We start from the raw sequence: 15,303 nt of genomic DNA on the forward strand, positions 1-15,303 counted from the left end.
TGAAGATGTTCTTCCTCTTTATTTTCATACTGGCACCATCCTTTGTCTTGGGTTCCGTTGGACAAAAGCTTAAGCAGTCTGGCAGGATCTACGCTTAAGATAAGCTTGATTGCCTTATGCAAAAGTTCAAGCAGCTGTTGGATACATGAGTCCATTGCTTTGCTGTAATGGAGTCAGGAAAACAAGATGGATTCTGGTGGTGTAGCCTTTGGTTCATGGAAACAGGCTGGAAACTGTTTGCCTGTACCGTTCATGGCGGTGTGGCTTCTTCCACTGCAACGGCCAAGATTGTGCATGCAAGGAGCGGCTGGAAGCTCGTCTGCAGTTCTGGCTAACACGCATCCAGAGATGTAGAATGCTGCTGCAAAGCTGAGGCTTATAGTGTTCTCATAAGCCTTAGAAACCGTGGGCAAAGTCCACTTCTTAGAGCAGGTGTGTGTGAGTCAAAACTGCAGGCACCCTGGCAACAATACTGGTGATCACGATGTTAATGTGTATGAAAAGTAGGGGGCTTTTTCTTACAATTCTTCCTCCCTTCCTCCCCAAAGGAGGAGCCTCAGCCAATGGAGAAAATAGAGGTTTTGCTCTGTATCTCCTGTGCAGTTGAGCCAAGAGGGTCGAATCATTATATAAAATCCATGCACCGGATTCTAAGTTCTTGTTCAATCATCCTGCATCCAACTCCATGATTGTGCACTCCTCATCAAAGTCCAAACAGACACCTCACCCAGTCCCACCTGAGAAGGAAGGTAAAAAACTCGATACCTTATTCCCTCACTACTGCCACCTCTAAGAGTCATTATTTTTTAGCATATTTTTCGGCCTATACCTTTAATTTAACTTCTCAGTTAACTACACTAGTTCCTTCTCTACTGGATTCTGCAGAGAAGCACGCATCACAACTCCTGCAGGAAATTTCCTGGGTTAGTAAGCAACAGATTAACACAGTTTGTCATGCTGTGGCTTGCTTGTCCAGGACCATGGCCACATCCATCGCTTTGCATTGCCATGCCTGGTTTCGATCCTCCTCACTGCAACCAGGCATTAAATTTAAAATCGAGGACCTGCCCTTTGATGGTCAGGGCCTTTTTAATGCTACAACCGACGACATCCGGACTGCTGTCGATGATAGCAGAAAAAGGGCTAGGAGACTGGGAATCAATCAACAACAAACTCGGCCTAATAGGCAGAGAGTTTAGAAACTGTCCTACTATAAACGTCCCAGCTCACCAAAGCAGGTTGACTACCGGAAACGCAAAGCTCCACCAGCTAAACAACCCTTCCATCAACGGCCTTGTACACAAACCACAAAGACGACGACTCCCGCTTCAAAACAGTCCCTTTGACTTCCTAGGACCATCTCCTCCTCCTCCACCACCACAACATCCATCCAGCATCATGAGACTGTTTCGTTTTTACCCCATATGGGAATCCATAACATCAGATTCCTGGGTCCTGGCGATAATCCGCAGGGGCTACACCATAGAGTTTGATTCTCCTCTGAAGCTCCATTGATTCATATGTACACTTCCATCCCTCCCACTTCAAATGGAGATCTGCGCCTTGCTAGACAAGGCAGCCATAGAACCAGTTCCACTGCAGTTCCATCGCATAGGGTTCTATTCTCGATACTTCCTGGTACCAAAGAGAGATGGAGGAGGACCCATCGGACTTCTGGGGGGAAATCTAGAAATTGAGATGGAGATGGAGATGGAGAGAGATGGAGGTCCGATACTGGACCTCCGCAAGCTCCATCACCATGTACAATACAAGAAATTCCACATGATTACCCTGCAGTCTATCCTTCCGTTGATCCCAAAAAATGCTTGGATGGCGTTGATAGACCTTCAAGACGCCTACTTCCACCTTACCATCAGCCGTCATCACAGAAGATTCTTGAGGTTTGCCGTCGGGGATCAACACTACCGATTCCAATGTAGGACATTCAATTCATAGGCACACGCTTATCCACGGTATCCCACAAGGCCTACCTTCCTGTAGACAGAGCCCACCGCATTCAGTCTTTGGCCTCTACCGTCATATCGCACCCTAACCCAAACAGCCTTCATTTTTCAGTGCATGCTGGGACTTATGGCTGCTACAACCTCTGTCCTATATTTTGCGAGACTCCACATGAGACCTCTGCAACTATGGTTTGTGCGGACTTTCCGCCTGCATCAACAACACCAAATGACTCTACTCACCGTTCCACACCACATTCTTCCATCTCTCGAGTGGTGGAAAATAAAACATCATCTTCTGGCGGGAATGCTGTTCATGAGGACACCCCCCTCGACCATTGTCATGACCGATGCTTCAAGGTAGGGTTGGGGAGCCCACTTTGGAACTCTGACGGTGCAAGGGCAGTGGACAGACTACAAGAAGTCTCTACACATCAGCTGTCTAGAATTCTTGGCGGTCCACAGGGCACTCAAGTCTTTTCTACTGTCCCTTCGCGGTCTGCACGTCCAGGTCACCTCAGACAACGTGGCCACCATAGTTTATGTCAATCAATGGGGGCACTGCTTCCATCCGCCTTTGCAGACGGTCCTTATCCCTCTGGCATTGGAATATTGCTCACAACATATTCCTGACAGCTGTACACCTGCCGGGAATCCAGAATGTTCAAGCGGACGCACTAAGTCGCCACCTTGTGAACGATCACGAATGGACCCTCAACTGCACCTATCTTCAGATAGTCTTCAGGACCTTTGGGGTTCCAGCCATAGACGTCTTTGCCTCTCCAGCCAATGCACAATGCCCATGTTTTTACACTTGTGGCCCTCCATCCCTGCAATCCACGGGAGTTGCTTTTCTCCACTAGTGGTTGGGACCACTCCACTACTTATTTCCTCCGATTCCACTGATAACCAGAACTCTTCAGAAAATCCAGCTGGATCGGACCAACTGTATCCTCATCACTCCCTGGTGGACCTGCCAGCCATGGTTCACCACCCTTCTGTCAGACAGTTCTGGTTCACCACCACTTCTGTCAGACAATGTGTTTCATTTTTTCCCCCCAGTTCAAGACTTAATTTCCCAACAAGATGGGAAAGTCCTGCACCACGACCCAGGACTTCTGCGACTGACTGCCTGGAAAATCAATTTCTAGATTTCCCCCCAGAAGTCCGATGGGTCCTCCTCAACGCCAGAAAGCCGTCTACTAGGAAATCCTACTCACAAATGTGGAAGCGCTTTTCAGCATACATTGCTCAACACAACTTTCTTCCTGAGTCGTCATCGATGGCCCAAATTTTGTCGTACACCTTGTTTCTATCAAACTCCCGTCTGGCCTACTCCTCTCTAAAGGTTCATTTGGCTGCTATGTCAGCCCTTCATCCACACATTGAAGGACGCACTGTTTTCTCTTATTCCACGACAAAAGCCTTCCTTAAGGGCATTCTGCATCTTCACCCTCCAGTTTGCCAACTGCAACTGACATGGAGCCTTTCTCTTGTCCTGAGCCAGTTGATGTAACCCCCCTTTGAACCGATGGCATCCATTCCACTGCATCTCGTTGTGGAAGATGGAGTTGCTGGTGGCACTCACATCTGGCAGGAGAGCCAGTGACCTGCCCAGCCTTCCCCACTGCTGGTTTATTCTTCTTTCTACAAAATTTTTTTTCTCTATACAGCGGCTAGAAGAAACTGGGTGGGTGGGACGCCTTCCCTTTGCTCCAGGCATGCACAGTGGATGCCTGCTTCCCAGATCGAGAGGGAATGCGCGCCAAAATAAACGCCTAGACTAGCTTTAAATTCTCTGAGGTCGGGTTTGTTTCCAGGTGGAAAACCCATGTGTGTGACTGCACAGATGACCACTTGAAGATCATCAGTTACAGGTAGGCAACCTGTTTTTCTTGACAGTGTACAATGTACAGGGCCGGCCCTAGGGTGCACAGTGCCCTAGGCCAAGGATGGCTAACGGTAACTCTCCAGATGTTTTTGCCCACAACTCCCATCAGCCCCAGCCAGCATGGCAAAAAAACATCTGGAGAGCTACCGTTGGCCACTCCTGTCCTAGCAGGCCCACCACTTGCACAGTAAGAGAAGAGAGATGAAGGCAGGGAAGGTGGCAAGTGAGTGGGAAAGCTGGCAGGCAAGCAGGAAAGGCCTTTGTGAGTCACATGGGGGTACCCAATTTGGTGCCCCCCAGGGCCAGCACCCTAGGCAGATACCTAATTTGCCTAGTGGAAGGGCCAGCCCTGACAATGTATCCTATTCCAATGTGAGCATGGCTGTTTATTTAGGTGGTGTATTCCTCATTATTCTCATAGATATCCAAGGCACAACAGGAATTTCTGATGAAAATGGATACTCTGAAGTTCTTCTTAGCTTTCTGTTGATGTGCTGCATAGTATTTCCTTCTCTCAGTGCCAGTAGCTTTGACTACTTCTGTTGCATATTGCTTCAAGCCTCAACATGAGCGTCTCAAGGCTAGCTACTGCTGGAAACAAAGTGCTGGCCCCTTGATCTAATCCAGTTTGGTGGTTCTTGTTTTCTAAAAATGCAAGTTATAATCACTTTAAACCAAAATGGGAGCAGCAAGCAGAGATAATCATTCATTTGGAACCCTTCCATACTAGGGCATGGTGAGCACCTCAGTATCCATAGCTATGTTGTCTTTGTAATTGCATGACTGTTTAGAGATTAGTTGCAGGGTGGTACATGATGGTCTGTCCATATTTAAAGAGGAAAAAAAGAGACAGATAATGTAGAAAGTTGGTATGGGAGCAGACTTAGTGTAAGAACCCTAGAATCACAATTCCTGAAAGAAAACACACCACAGTCCAATCCAATACCCCAAGGCATGCCAGAAATGTCTGCCAAGTGTAGGAATAATTAGAACAGTCTATCTAGATGGCTTCAGCCAGTGGGCAAAGGCATACACTACAGAGAAAGACATGCCATGCACACACATACCCTTGTTCACTAGTCTGTCTGGTGGGTGAAGAATTGCTTCTCAGTCCCAAATATGGCAATTGATTTAAGAATCTAAGTATGAAACAATGTCTATCCTATGAGTCTCTAGTCCTGGCATTTTCTGATTTTATTTATTTATTATGTCCTTTCAAACCTGACTTTCTTTAACAAAAGGCAGGTTTCAACAACATTACATAAAAATAAAAACAGTAAAGAGAAGCAAACAGCATAACTCAGTTACCTACACAAAGTCCTTATAAAGCCTATTACATCTGGCGTATTGTTGGGGGAGTTCCCAACGTTGGCAGCTGTCCACCAGTCTTGGTCTCGGTCCTTTGTCTCTAATATGGCCCCTTACCCAGGCTAAGGCAGTCACACTGGTGCTTTTGTACTATCTAAGGCAGGGGTGCCAAATTCATTTGTTATGAGGGCCGGACCTGACCTAAATGAAACCTGGTTGGGCCGGGCCATATGTGTACCTATTTTAGGTAGCTGAGATATAAACTTTATAAAGGACACAGACTGTCATCGCCCATGACACAGACAAACACAATTAAAGGGTTTTTTAAAACTTAAAACATGAGCGCTCATTGGTCTTAAAGGTGCTTTCTTTGTATTTCTTCCATGGGATCTGGGGAACTGGGCAAAGGAAGCTCTGGCTCTTTCCTGCCTTCCCCAGGGGACTAGGAGGGGGAGGAGCCTCAGCCAATGGAGAAAATAGAGGTTTTGCTCAGCTTCTGTGCAACTGAGCAAGCCTGAGAAAGCAAGCTGTTACACAGAAGTAAGCAAGAGAAGGAAGCAGAAGATAGCTAGTTGCTCGGGGTCCTGATAGAAGCCCTCAAGGGGCCTGATTCGGCCCCCAGGCCAGATGTTTGACACCCCTGATCTAAGGCTAGCTAGAAGTGAAACAAGCAAAGCTAAACTCATGCAACAATGTAAACTTTATTTGGAAATAAAGTTAACCTTTAACACTGGACTGAATTCCGGGGTGGGCAGCCCTCTGGTGCCCAGCCAATTCAACCAAAACACTTATAAAGTAGCCCTTCTATCTTAGCTTATACTGGCAATAAAGTAAAAGACAAAGTAACAGAAATCCACTCACCCCCCCCCCCCCAATGAGAATTCTCAGACTGTGGACAGTCAGCAGGAGCTAGAGTAACCCTCTCTGCTGATCTGGCCAAGCAGTCCTGATTCTCTGAATCATAGAATCATAGAGTTGGAAGGTACCTCCAGGGTCATCTAGTCCAACCCCCTGCACAATGCAGGAATCTCACAATACCTCCCCCTAAATTCACAGGATCACATGAAAAGCACAGCTTATGTAGGTTGAACATCAAACTCATCAAAGGATCTGAAGACTCTATTACATGTATAAATTCTGCTGGCCATTGTTTGCTTTGGTAACAACAGGTCCATCCTGACAAGACACTTGTTTCCATACCTTCAGTTCTTTACATGTTTACAGGTTCAGGCCATTTGGTAACATAAATATTTTAAATTCTTGCATTTCCGAGGAACGCCTCAATGTTATAGTTTTGTTACTCTTAGACGTCATTCCTTATCTTTTCCTGGGAACAGAGAATTACACACAACTTTTGGCAGCTGCAGTCACTAAGAGGCCCAAGCTCTAGTTGATTTAAGCCTAACTTCTCTGATGCTGGGAACTGTCAGCAGGTTTTGAGACCTGGACCGAAGTGCTCGCAGGGGCATATGAAGGGAAAGAGGGTCCCTAAGGTATGCAGGACCCTGGCCATATAGGGCTTTAAAGATAATGACCAGCACCTTGAAGCGAATCCGGTACCCTATCGGTTTATGGCAAATGCATGAAACACCACTGATGCTGTGACATCACTTCCAGATATGCAGCTGTCATGCCAGCTTTCTACAGTCTTTGCTCCCACAAAGTTCCTGGGGGTAGCCAACAAAGAGGCTTTCTCAAAACCTGCCACGCTTAGACTTGAGAACTGAACCTGGAACCTTCTGCATCAACAGCTAGTTTACCACCAGCAAGTTACAGCTCTGCCCCCTTCGCCTCCAGTAGGGATGCCAAGTTCTCACAAGGAGCGGGGGAAACCCCACCCTGGAGGGCCCCAACCCACCAGCAGGGAGCAGGCTGCTGGGGGGATTCCTGAACCTGAGGAGCCCCATAGGCACGTGCCATCCCTGGCATGATGACATCACCTGGACACTCTAGAACTTGCACTAAAAACTCTATGGTATCATAGTGGTACTATAGAGTTTTACTGTGAATCCTAGCACGTTTCTGATGTTCCACTCTAGGAATCGCAGTTAAACTCTATGGTACCATGGAGTTTTATCGTGAGTCCTAGAGTGTCCCTGGTGCGATATCCCTGGTGTGCTGACATCACTTCTGGGTTATCATGAGGAACAAGTCCCCCGCCGCAGAGGCAGAGGGACTTGGCAGCCCTAGTCCCCAGGTTTCATTCAGTTTTCTCATATTGTAATAATTGTGGGTAGAACAGCCAAGATATCCTGAGATTGTCTGGCAGCCACAAGTCCTAGCTCTTAGTGTTTGCATCACCAGGTGGCAAGCTAGGCTTGTTGTTATGGGCTGAGAGAGGTCTGAAGGAATTGTGATTTGCCCAAGGTCCCCCAACTGGCTTCATGTGGAAGAGTGGGGAATTGAACCTGATTCTCCAAATTAGAGGCTGCCGCTCTCACCACTACACCATACTGCTTTTCTCATAGTAAATATGTGAGACGTGGAGAACATATAAGCCTTAAATATCCATGCTTTTGTTTTTATTTTAAGCTCTGGTTTTAAATTGATTAGTGATGTATTTGTCTGTTGGTTTTAATGACTTTTAAGATGAGACTTTAGTTTGCATGTTTTAATCGGTTAGCTGTCTTGGTGGTCCTGTGGGGGCAGAAAAGTGCAGTAAAATCTTTTAAATAATAAATAACGTATGCATCCTGACCAGGGTCCCTGGGCACGCACTTGTAGGTAATTTTGGACATAGATTGTTCACACATCATTTATTCACTGAGGGAATTTGCCATAGCAAATATGATTGGTTTGAAACCATTTGAAAATAAGTGGGAGTAAATTGCATTCCTGAAGCAAAGCGCACAGTACTTATCCCAAGTCCAGGAAAAACAGAATGCTTCTTTCCATCTAAATAACAATTTTGCCAGCCATGAATGAATGTATACCTTAATGTTACCAGACTTACACACACCCATAGACATAAGTACCTTGGCATTACCCTGGATAGGACATTGAGCTATAAACATCATTTATTTATTTTATTTTATTTATATCATATTCCAATGTAGCAGGGAAAATATGTGCATGAAACATCGTTCTCCAGAAATTATATGGAGGACGTCTGCTGCAGCACTTAGATGCTTAGCTTTGGGGTTGGTGCATAGTACTGTGACATATGGTGCTTCTGTGTGGCTCAGCAGTCTCGATGTCCACAATTTTTTTTTGTGAGTAAATGTAAGTTTATTGAAGAATTATAAAGAATAAAATAAACAAGCAATATATGCATAAAAGTACAACAATAAATTCAATGTTTTATAATCCCTCCCACCATATTTGAGCTATATTTGAAAGGTCTGCAGAAAAGTAACAATCAAGATTAAAAAAACCCAGAAGTAAAAAAAAACTATTCAAAGCAATCAGAATAATTACCATAAATGAAGGACAGAAACAATTTCTGGAATCTCACTTTGTTCTTGCAGATATTCCAGGATAGGAAACCAGATTGCAACAAAGTCACTAGAGTCAGATCCCTAATTTGTTTTGGTTATATCCGTTAATTTGGCCATTGTATATAAATTCCAGATTTTAGAATGTCGTAAATTTAATGTAGGAGCATTTTCTGATTTCCATTCGTGGGCTATGGCTAGTTTTGCAGCAAATAATAATAAAGCTACTCTTCCGCTAGTACTATAAGGTATTTTGTACTCAGTTCTAAGATTTAACAATATTATTTCTAAAGTTTGATTTAACAGTCCACAAACTTAATGTCCAACTCAATACAACAATGAGAACTGTCAGCAGGTATATTAAACCCACTCTGACCCACATTGTGCCACAATGCTCCCCTGCAGCTCTGAAGACAAGATGCTGTCACGGGCCAGCATGATCAAACTGGCTCTGTTGAGAGTGAGGACAGGGACAGTGATCAGGGAAAGCTGGATGTGAAGCTCTGCCTGCAACTCACTGATGATGAAAGGGTTTTGGAAGTCACGGCCACCCCTTCAGCGGAGGAGCTGACATCTGAAGATAGTGCACCCATAACTCAGGCCCAATACTCTGGTGAAATCACCTCCTTTCCTCCTTCCTTGGAGCCTCAGCAGTGCCAGCAGCGAAGGGCACTGTCTTTGCAGGAATGGAGGTGCAGCACATGTTTGACAGCACCTGGAGTTAACATGCCAAGGCGATCATCTACTCACGAGCTCAACACAATCCAGCTGTGCAAGAAGCGGAGGACATGGAAGGAACAAGTCACCAGACCTCTGACTTAGGGACCACAACTCTGGACTCTGCTTTGTTCCTGCGATCCTCACACTGGTTCTTGACTCTTACTGTGGACTCTCCCCCTCTGTACTCATGAACAGTTTTGGACTGTCTGACCTCGCTTCCTGGGGAACACTCTGAACTGGATTCTGCTTCTTTGGTAACCAACCTTTGGAATGAACTTTGACTCTCACTCTGGAACCTGGCTTGGACTGACCCTCAACTCTGACAGATGCTCTTCTTTGTGAATATAGAAATATAACTGAAAACAGAAGGTTGCTCATCCACAAGGACATGCTGATGCAGGCTGTGGAGAAATGCCATTTTGGCTGGTCTTTTACTGGGAGTTGTCTGGAGGAAGCAGGCTTTGGGGCATAGTCTCCTCCTCTTCCCCCCTCCCCTCCTGTCTGGAAGCAGCAATTCTGAAGAGGCCTCCTAGAGAGACTGGAAGTCTTTCAAACTGGTCTCCCAGAAGGCTGCAGGAGGGTAGACTAGTTCCTGGGCGGGAACTGGGTTTTATATTGAAGATTTTGGGTGAGAAGCCTTCAGTTTGAGTTTGCGTTCACTTTTGGAGATCAGTTAGATAAGAAAGTATGGTCAGGGCAAGTAGTATAATAGGGAGAGAAGGAGCGTTTTTTCTTCCTACTATGATTTGTTGCTTCTGTTCACTTTTTAAAAATGCCTAGTTGTATGTTGTAAATAAATGTTTTGTTTGCTTAAAGGACTCCCTCTGTACCACATAGTTTCCCTAACCGCCTTAGTCCACGCAACTATAAAAGGAGAGTCCAGGGAAGGGGGAAGGCATGCAATTGGCAAGGGTGCCAATCTTCCAGGGGTCTCCCAAAGAAGGACTTTGGTCTCTATGATAACCAGGTGCTGGGTTGGCGGAGGACCTTGTGGCCAGACCTCAGAACTGGAAAGGGGGATTGGGAGTCCTGTTCCTCTCAGTCAGGAACCCCTAAATTGAGCAGGTGGTGGCAGTGTGTCCAGGTGGCAGGAAGATTAGCTCTCTCCAGGAGTTGGCAACCCAAAAGGGAGTTGACGGGACCGAAGGTCGAATTGGGCCATGTTATGTCTTGAAACATAAGCTGATGTACCGCATGGCGATCGCTACAGAGGCGACCCCGCGGGTCCCCGGATGTAGCTTGCCAGACGCCCTGCCCATCAAGATCTGTGGCGGGAAGTTTGACTGACCAGGATTGGACTGGTCAGATTGGGGGGCAGTTCCGGGTAATGTATATAAGCGGGACCCGGCCCGCGTGTTCCCTTCTTGTAATGGACTGTTGAATAAAGGATGTTGCCTTCAAACCGTCTCGCAACTCAGTACATTACAGGCCAGGTCTGCCACGCAGTCCTTTGCATACTAAAATCCCAACACCCAGCAATAAGATCTGCACAAATCCTACATTCACAGAATTTTGATCTAGGGAATGAATGGCCGCGAACATGGGTGCAATCAGTTCCACCCAATATCCATAACCTGCTAAACACCAACAAGTGGCTTGCAAGATTTAACTTGCCACACAAAGTATGGAAGATGGCTAATAAAATACAAACAGGCTTCAGCATCTGTGCAGACTTGTTTAAATGCAGCAAAATATCAGGACCCAAATACAATTGTGGTGTAGCCCACCAAACTATTTTCCATCTGTCACAGGAATGTGAGTGTCATGTTTTCCAGGGTGATGTGATGGAGCTCTTTGAACTCCCCCCAACTGCAGTTGAAAATTTAGATATTAGTTTTTAGAGGAATTGCCTCATCAGTCTGCATACCCGTTGTATCAACTTGATTACGTATTTTATATGCTTCCTGTGTGTAACTTTGCCATACAATAAATAATAATAGCACACAGTACTTAATCTAGGTTAACATTTCTGATCTGGCTCTGATCCTTTTAACTTGTTACATTTTTTGACTGCATTTTCTTCCGGGCTCTAGAACACTTAGCCATAACAATCACACTTTTGTTTGAAGAACTCAGCCCAGTAACCCTTGGAACGTCTTGACTAAGGCTGAAGTCTCATGTTCTTTCATTGACATTCAAAAACTGAACATTCCTTCCAAATTCCCTTCACCCCCACCCTTCTATTTCCTGCTTTATAGTGATTTTTGCAGTCCATTTTTTTTGGATAGTGCAGCAACAGATGGACAGACTTTCATCTTCAGCTTTCTTTCCAGCTAACACAATGTTTAACACAACAACTGGGTGAGAGGAGGTAACATGTGGAAACATGGAAGGAGGTACAACAACAACAAATTTTATTTGTATCCCGCCCTCCCCGCCGGAGCAGGCTCAGGGCGGCTAGAGGAAGATCTATACTGAGTGAAGCAGAAGAGAGAAAACAAGATAAAGGAAACCAAAGAGTTTGTTTTACTCTTTGCTTCCCCGCAGACAGGAAGGTTCAGGCAACAGGCCTTCATAGGATTACGGTATTTTCCTTGTGAAGAGAGACTACCAGAGACTTACAGTGTTTTTGTATTACCTATTTATTTTGAGTAGGAGGTCAGCTGACCAGGAATGTGCTAGTTTTCCCAAAAGGATAACAAACCATTGAGTTCATTTAGTTCAATTATGTTTGCTGTACATAACACCAATTCTCCAGGATCTAAAGGCAGATAAAAGTCTCTCTCATCACTCTCTAAAGGAGATCTTTCAACTGCAGGTGCCAAGGATTGAAATTTGGACCTTCTGTACTCTAGTGTTAAGTTACATTCCTTCCCTATGGCCTCTTCTTGGCAAGGAGCTGCAAAGATCAGGCTTAATTATCTTTTGCTGCTCCCCACCCCCACTTCCCCCAGCAGGTGTGGAGTATCACAAATTCCAGAAAGTATTAGGTATCAGCCATTAAAAGCCATGTGGGAGGATCACACAGGATATACTGCAGACACTTTATCTCCCATTGCATCATGGAGTTTCAAGGTACAGTGGAGACTTCTGGGTTGCAGTATGGCAAATTTAAGTGATGGCAAACCTAAAAAGAAACTTTCTGGCCTGGATCCACTATAGAATCTTTGTGAAGGCAAGGTGGGGTGGGGGGTGGGGATGATTGTTGCCAGATCCTTCCAGGTCATTCCTTGGGGTTCCCTGTTCTCCAAGCTCAGCATAGGCGGCATTTTGGTTGCAGCAAGAGAGGGGAAGTCATGCTTCACAGAGTTGGAAAATATCCAGTAGATCTAAGCCTTTGCTTCTTCTTTTTGGTTATGCAGCCAGGACAGACACCCCTCTCTCTCTCTCTGAATGATATGAGGGAAGAATCCAAAGAAGAGGGTTGCCACTTCATAGGAGATCTGTGCTTTTGCAGGGCCACTCCAAACAGAAATGCAACAGGTGTGGGGTCTTCTGATATGGATGGGTGGATGGATACACGCACATCTGTCTGTCTATCTGTAAAGATGGAATCAACATGTTATGCAGACATTTCTTTCTCATATGAATAGTCTGCCTTTCTTCCATCATGGAATTTGAAGTTGCTTGTACCAGGTTATCAGGATCTGAGGGTAGTTAACAGAAATGGAGAATGAAGGCACAGTGAGGTGGGGAAGTATAGGCACAGAAGACTATGGTTGCTTGCACAGGGAGCTCTTGCTCTGCCTTGCCTCCCAGACTGCAGTAGTTTTTTCTGGGGCTTCTGTACAACATCAGCTTCCACATTTTCCAAAGCCTGCATCTCAAGTGTGGAGAGGAAGGTATAGATTTCAGGCCAGTGGCCCATCCAGTCCAACACTGTCACATAGTGTCCAAAAAAACAGGTGCCACCAGGAGGTCCACCAGCAAGGCCAGAACTCCAGAAGTGCTCCTACTGTTGTCCCTCTAGCACCAAGAATACAGAGGATCACTGCCCCAGACATGGTGTCCAATCTATACCCTGTAGCTAATAGCCACAGATGGACCTCTGCTGCTCCATATGTTTATCTAATCCCCTCTTGAAACTGTCTATGCTTGTAGCCACCATCACTTCCTGTGGCAGTGAATTATTCTATGGGTGAAGAAGTACTTCCTTTTATCTGTTCTAAACCTACTGCTCATTAATTTCATTGAGTACCCATGAGTGCTTGTATGGTGAGAAAGGGAGAAAAGTACTTCTCTCATGCACAATTTTGTTAATCTTCTATCATGTCACCCCTCAGTCATCGTTTCTCCAACCTAAAAAGCCCTGACCTCTTTAATCTTTTTTCATAGGGAAAGTGTTCCATCTCCTTAATCATTTTAGTTACCCCTTTCTGCACTTTTTCCAGTGCCATAATGTCTTTTTTGAGGAGCAGTAATCGGAATGGTGCACAGTATTCCAAATGAGGCTGCTGCTGCACTATCAATTTATATAGGGGCGTTATGATAAGTGTGAGGAAAATACTCCTACTTCCAGAATGTCATAGTCACCCTCTTGGTTGCCAGGGTGCCTGGAGACTCAACTCACACACATCTGCCAGGAGAACGAGGGTTTTGTCTACCAGACTGGAAGGGACTTATGAGTACTAACAGCCACAACATTGCAGCAGCTCTGGAAGGAGTGCTAACCAGGAGAACAGATGGTTTCCAGTCGCCCTGTGCGATCCCCATCTTGGCTTTGAAGCGGAAGAAGGTTCGCCACCAGGAACTGTCCAGGCAAGCGGTTTCCAGCCTCAACCATAGAATGCACTTTGGGAGGCTAATACCACAAGCAGCTATCTTCCTGCAGTGCCAGACTCCATTACAGCGAAGCGGAAGGCTCACGTACTCAACAGATGTCACCTATGCATAAGAGCCATCAAGCTTATCTTAGGCATGGATCCTGTCAGACTGCATAAGCCTTTGTCCAATGGAACTCAAGACAAAGACTGGTGGCAGTAGAAGATCGAAGAGGAGGAAGAACATTTTCACCCAGAGCCAAGTTCCATTGTATAGACTGGGTGTTACCTAGGTAGCAATTTGGCCATCTATTGTCCCCTTTTTAGATAAGTTTGATAGGCTTAAGTACCCCCCACCTTAATAGTTTTTCCCATTCTTCCCCTTAATGGTTTTCCTGGAGCCTCCCCCTTGGCCCATTGTTACCTGGAAGTCCAATCAGGTAACTAAGGCCAAGTCTGTTCATTGGCTAGCTATGAGCATCCAATCAGGGGCTGCCAATTAACTGCCTATTGGCTACTGCAGAAGTCCAGCCCTTATGATCACTGCAGAACCTCCCCTTTTTCTGAGGTCGTGTACCAGCTGACCACTGTCATCCACCCCTGTACCTCCCATTCCCTGAGGGCTCAAGGTAGTCCTTATAACCTGTGTCTCAGCTCCTCACAGGTGTGCATCTAGCAGTACCCCAGTTCCACTGTCTAGATACATCCCTGATTCCTGATCAGTTGAGGGTCCCCTCCCCCTAGTCCTCGTTTGTTGCTATTGGAGCCTTCCTTGAAGACTACGATCGGTAATTATCACCCTGTTTGTCCATCCTTGTGTTTTCTCTGAATCTCTCTCTATTTCTTAGGACTGTATGTGTGTTTTATGAGTTATTTGTCTTGTATGTATGCCTATATTTTTCTGGAATGAATTTTAATTGTTTTTACTTAATTAGTGTCCCTGGTAATTTTTAGGAATAATTTCTGGACATGTATCCTGTATACATAGATTAAAAGATCCTGTTTAAGCCAGGTGCCCACCTGTCAATTCCCCAACCTCGTTTTGAGGGCATTTTGGCTTACATAAGGGCTGATTTGTTTTCAGTTCCCTTCCTAATACTCTCCAGCATAGCATTTGCCTTTTTTTTTTATTGGCGTCACACACTGAATTGACATTTTCAGTGAGTTATCTACCACAACTCCAAGATCTCTCTCCTAATCAGTCTCCACCAGTTGGCTCCAATGTGCATTATCCTGGACTTCCTTGGTGGTCTTTCATCCAAGTACTAACCAGGGTTGATAAGTCTGGG

At 45.5% G+C, this 15,303-nt stretch overlaps 1 protein-coding gene across 1 annotated transcript in view; it reads left to right on the forward strand.

The window, feature by feature from the left end:
- The window catches only part of FBLN5 (fibulin 5), a 133,037-nt gene that overhangs the window by 25,777 nt on the left and 91,957 nt on the right, over positions 1–15,303 (forward strand). The window lies entirely within an intron of this gene.

This window comes from Heteronotia binoei, chromosome 21 (genome assembly GCF_032191835.1).
Source record: "Heteronotia binoei isolate CCM8104 ecotype False Entrance Well chromosome 21, APGP_CSIRO_Hbin_v1, whole genome shotgun sequence".
In the NCBI taxonomy this organism is placed as follows: Eukaryota; Metazoa; Chordata; class Lepidosauria; order Squamata; family Gekkonidae; genus Heteronotia; species Heteronotia binoei.